The sequence below is a fragment of the Triticum dicoccoides genome, chromosome 4A (genome assembly GCF_002162155.2).
Source record: "Triticum dicoccoides isolate Atlit2015 ecotype Zavitan chromosome 4A, WEW_v2.0, whole genome shotgun sequence".
Lineage (NCBI taxonomy): Eukaryota > Viridiplantae > Streptophyta > Magnoliopsida > Poales > Poaceae > Triticum > Triticum dicoccoides.
Genome location: NC_041386.1, coordinates 736,656,642 through 736,661,783, shown reverse-complemented (window position 1 = coordinate 736,661,783; position 5,142 = coordinate 736,656,642). Strand labels below are relative to the sequence as shown.

At 47.1% G+C, this 5,142-nt stretch overlaps 1 pseudogene; it reads left to right on the top strand.

The window, feature by feature from the left end:
- The first annotated feature begins 285 nt into the window (after window positions 1-285).
- Window positions 286-1,689, top strand: LOC119284348 (annotated as a pseudogene).
- The last annotated feature ends 3,453 nt before the right edge of the window (window positions 1,690-5,142 follow it).

Below are 5,142 nucleotides of genomic sequence, written 5' to 3'. Positions count from 1 at the left end.
GGTACATCCCATCTCTGCCCAATTCACCCCCAACAGCACATAGTGCACCCCGTTCTCCTGCATACATAGATACTGAAATTGCTTAAATGACTACACCACTACTTTAATCTGAAGCCACAAAAAAATTGATTCGGCTTTAGAAATTTAAACTACTAAATTTGCATTTGTTTCATTTGTAATGGCTGGAGAAATTGCTTATTCATACTAGATAGTGACTTGCACCTGAGTGCCTTCGTAATTAATCAATCTCCCTTTTGTCAAATGTTGCGATATCAAATTCGGCGGATGGTTAAACGTACCTGCAGGCTGGAATTTTCTGAAGTCCTCCACAACATGAAGGAAGCAGTGTTCGAACTGTAAGAGGAAGCTCCGGCTTGCTCATCCGCTCCCATATTACCGCTGTGCGCGCGGCGCGGCCTGGGTGCCATCTGCCGTCCTCCTCGGCAGGGTGCAGAGAGGTAAGAGGAAAGTTAGCACTGGGCGCACCGCGTCGAGACTCGAGAGGCAACCACCGTCCTCGTCGCCAGAGCGCACGCCGTGGGCGGCGCGAGATTACGGGGCGTGGAGGAGGGCGTGAGACCAATTAGCAGCAGCAGAGGGGTGGGTGGGTTGGAAGCCCTCTGGGATGGGATGGGATTAGCGGGCCCAATGGTCATTACTTTTCTCTCTTTGCGGAGGCCCTGGAACTATATATTATTTCTTCACCCACACGTAAGTTCGTTGTTGTTCTAAAAGAAAAAAAATAAGTTCGTTGCTTTAGTCTGTAGTTTTATAGAGCAGAAGCATGTGTGCCTCCAATATATTTCTACCATACGTAAATTAATCCAAGTTAATTGTGCGGCTTGGCTTGATAGTTATTCTTGGAAAGTAGTAGCTCCTGTCATTTTGTACCACATACCCTATTTCCTTGCCACTATCAATGCGTTTGCAACTCATAACATTGTATTATTAAGCATCTTGCAAACATTTCAGTTCTTCTTTTCCATTTTTTTTCTTTTCACCACAGATGACTGAGTTGCAGACATGAGGCTTCCCCCTTTTTCGGCAAGAAAACATGGGGCTTCATCAATGGAAGTTCTGCCATCCCTGGCAGCATCGAACTATTGCGGAAGAAACTTGATGAAGTCATCGGTCAGAAAAGGTTTTTACTTGTTCTAGATGATGTATCGAATGAAGATAAGAGAATATGGGGGGATGAGTTGAAGCCACAATTGTGTTCTATTGGTGGACCAGGACGTGTTATAGTTGTTACAGGTCGAAGTAAGCAAGTGGCCTCTATAATGTGCATTGTCAAGCCCCACGAGCTAGTATTTCGAAGTGAAGAAGACTCATGGGAATTGTTTTCGAACAAAGCATTTAGCAATGGTGTAGATGAGCAACCAGAGTTGGTCACCCTCGGGAGGGGTATTGTCAATAAATGTGGGGGGTTGCCTCTTGCTCATACTGAAGGCCATCATAGAAAATAACATTGGGGATAATGGTGGAGGCAAATATGAGGCCATGCCCATACTGAAATTAAGCTACAAAGACATGTCATCTGAAATGAAGCAATGCTTTGCATTCTGTGCAGTTTCTCGCAAATATTATGAGTTGGAGAAGGATAGGTTGATCCAACTATGGATGGCAAATGGCTTTATTCAAAAAGAGGGAACAATGGATTTAGTACAGAAAGGAGAATTTATTTTTTGAAGAGTTGGTTTGAAGGTCCTTCCTCCAAGATACGGAAGTGGTAGTCAAATCTGCTGTCTATCATGGTGACAAAAAATATAAGACAATTGTATGTAAAATGCATGACTTAATGCATGATCTAGCAAAAGATGTCACAGATGAATGTGCAAGTATAGAAGGATTGTCTCAACAGAAAGCATTGTTAAAAGGTGTTTGTCACATGCAAATGTCAAAGGCTGAATTGGATAGAATCAATGGGTTATGCAAAGGTAGAACATACCTCCGCACTTTGTTAGCTCCTTCAGAATCATTCCAGGATCATTATTATTTTCCTAGCGGATCATACAAGGATGTTACGAAGTTGTTGCGGGTATTGGCATCACTAAGAGCATTGCATTGCTCCCCTTCTTCAATTGTCATTTGCAAGGCCATAAATGCAAAACATTTACAGTATCTCGACCTCTCTAGGTATGACATCATTAGTTTGCCAGATTCAATATGTATGTTGTATAACCTGCAAACACTGAGGCTCATAGATTGTCGGAAGTTGCACCAGTTACCAGAAAACATGGCAAGATTGAGAAAGCTTATCCATCTTTATCTTCTGGTTGTCGTAGACTCCAAAGTATGTCCCCAAATTTTGGTGTACTGAACAACCTTCACGTATTAACAACATTTGTTGTGGGTACTGGAGATGGCCTTGGGATAGATCAGCTCAAAGGTTTGCAGCACCTTAGCAATAGGTTGGAACTACTGAATTTGAGCAAGATAAAGAGTGGCGAGAATGCAAAAGAACCCAACCTCAGTCAGAAGCAAAATCTAAGTGACTTGCTCTTCTCTTGGGACCAAAAAATAGGTGATGGGCCTAGAGATATGATCTGCAATGTGGAAGAAGTGCTTCAATGTTTAAACCCTCATAGTAATATCCAGAAGTTGAAGATACGCGGTTATCGTGGTCTAGAAATGCCACAATGGATTAGAAAGCCTTAGATGTTTTACTGCTTGAGAGAACTCAAAATGTCTAACTGCCCAAGATTCAAGAGTATACCTGTAGTATGGCTCTTAAAATCTCTAGAGATTGTGTCCTTACAGAAGATGGATAATGTGACTACATTATGTAATAATCTCGATGTGGATGGAGGACCCATTACCCCTCCGAAATTCTTCCCTAGGTTGAAGAGGATGGAGTTGATTTCGTTACCAAGCCTGGAGATGTGGGCAAAAAATAGTGTGGGAAAGCCTAGTGATAAACCGGTAACATTCCCGGTGCTTGAAGAGCTAGAGATCAAAAATTGCCCCAAGCTTGCAAGCATTCCAGTGATCCCCGTTGTCAGCAACTTAAGAATAGTTGGCGTTCACAATACTGGAGTCAGTTTAGTTTTTACGAGCATCTGTGTGGGCTCTTGGCCATTTCTCGCCGGCTTAACTCTTGGGTGTCCGGAAGACATAACCATGTTGCCTCTAGATCAGCAAAGCCAAAGTGAAAGACCTCTTGAAAAATCTGAACTATTTGGATCTGGAAGCCCCAACAGCTTGGTCAGAAGCTCCGGATTGTCCAGTTCACACCTTAAGATTTGGAAATACTTTCACTTCGTGGAAGAGCTTGTGATTAGTGGATGCAGCGATCTTGTCTGCTGGCCAACAGAGGAGCTCCGGTGCTTGGATCGCCTCTGTTTTCTGTGTATCGAAAATTTTGACAACCTGGAGGGGAGCACTTCATCATCTAAGGAGGAAACCCTTCCGCAGTCCTTAGAGGCATTGGTAATTTTGGACTGCTGCAATGTGGTGGCACTGCCTTCGAACCTTGAAAATCTGGCAAAGCCGAGGAGGCTCGGTGTGTCAAGCTGGGTGTACCGAGCGGGCTTTTCGGCCCGCTCATGGCCCGTTCGGTCTTGGCCCGCTCGGTCCTGGCTCGCTACAGAAACTGGACGGTCCGGTCTGTGAAATTCAGCCCGAAAAAATGTTGGTCTGGTCCGGTCTTTAACCGGTCCGACCGAGCGGACCGAGAAAACACAGCGACAGCCGCCGCCGTTCGTCATCTTTGCGGCCACCGACAGCCCTCGGGTGAACCACCGTGTCTCCAAGATTGCCCTCTCCTTCCATTCTCACCTCCCCGTGTCGTCCTAGCATCTTGCCGCCGCTCGCCGTCGCTGTCGTGTGTGCACCGCAGCCGCTTTGGAATTCTCGACCATGGCATCAACCCCAACCTTTGCACGGTTGAATCAATTTCGGCCATGGGAGCGGTATTTGTTGCCATAGCAGCACTTTTCGCGGTAGAGACCAAGTGCGACGGGAGCCGCTTCAGCACAGCACGCACGCACGCACGCAATCCACCAATCTGATCGTGGGATAAAGTCTGCCGTGATTTTTGGATCGTGGGAGAAATGATCGGCCGTGACTTTCGCGTCCAACAGTTTTGGAAGGCGCTAAATTGAGTAGCTACGGCTTCCTATAATCACGCATGATCGATCCCACGCTGCCGTTCCTTTTATTGAGTCGAACAGAAAATAGGAAGTACGAGAGAAAATGGGTTTGATCCAAAAATCATGGTGTCATTTGACGACCTTCTTCACGTCAGATTTGATCCACTAATCAGGGAAGGCCGGCACAGAGAAATCGTGGGCACATGCACGACCAACATTACTTGCATGCAACAGAAAAAACAGCCAAGGAATATATCGTGTGCAGGTTCATGGTATCGAAAGTCAACCAAACAACAGCCGCGCCGCCCAGCGCACTTCCACTGCACGTCACCCACCACCTCGCCGCAGTACCGCGCACGTCGCCCACCTTGCCGCTGCACCCATAGACGTCGCCGCCGATGGTTGTTGGCCGGTCCGCTCGGTCCGGCCCGGGCTTTGACGCCTCCGGTCCGGTCCATAAAAACAGGACCGCCAGGTTGATCGGTCAAGTCCGGTCCAGGCCGCCGGCGGCCGGTCCAAAGGCTGGCTTGGTCAGGGACCGGACCGGCCCGGACCGTGTCCACCTGTATCGATGTGATTGGCTGCGGTGGCATGAAAGCTCTGCTTGACGCTGACGGGAAGTGTGGCCTCACTTCTCTGAGGCATTGTTCGGTTAATCCCCACCACAAGGGGATTGGAGAGGATTGGAGGGGTTTGATGTGGATTTTGACTTGCTGGGGATTTAATCCCTGCCAATCTGCTCCAAACCCCTTGAAACCCTATGAAACCGAACAAGGCCTGAGGGAATTGACGATTTGGCGTATTCGGTTATGGAGGAATTCCGTCATGGTCTCCTGGAGAGGTTGCCAACCCTCGAATGGTTATGGATAGATGGTTGTCCGGAGTTGGAAGGCAATGCAGAGAAGGTGGGGAGTATTTCCACTTGGTCTCCGCTGTCCCACGTTTGTGGATATCATGAGCTCAATTTATTGGTGACCGCGTCATGGAAATCCAAGATGCAAAGCAAATTGGCATACGCATGAGTCATGAGTGCCCTGGTAAATAATCAATC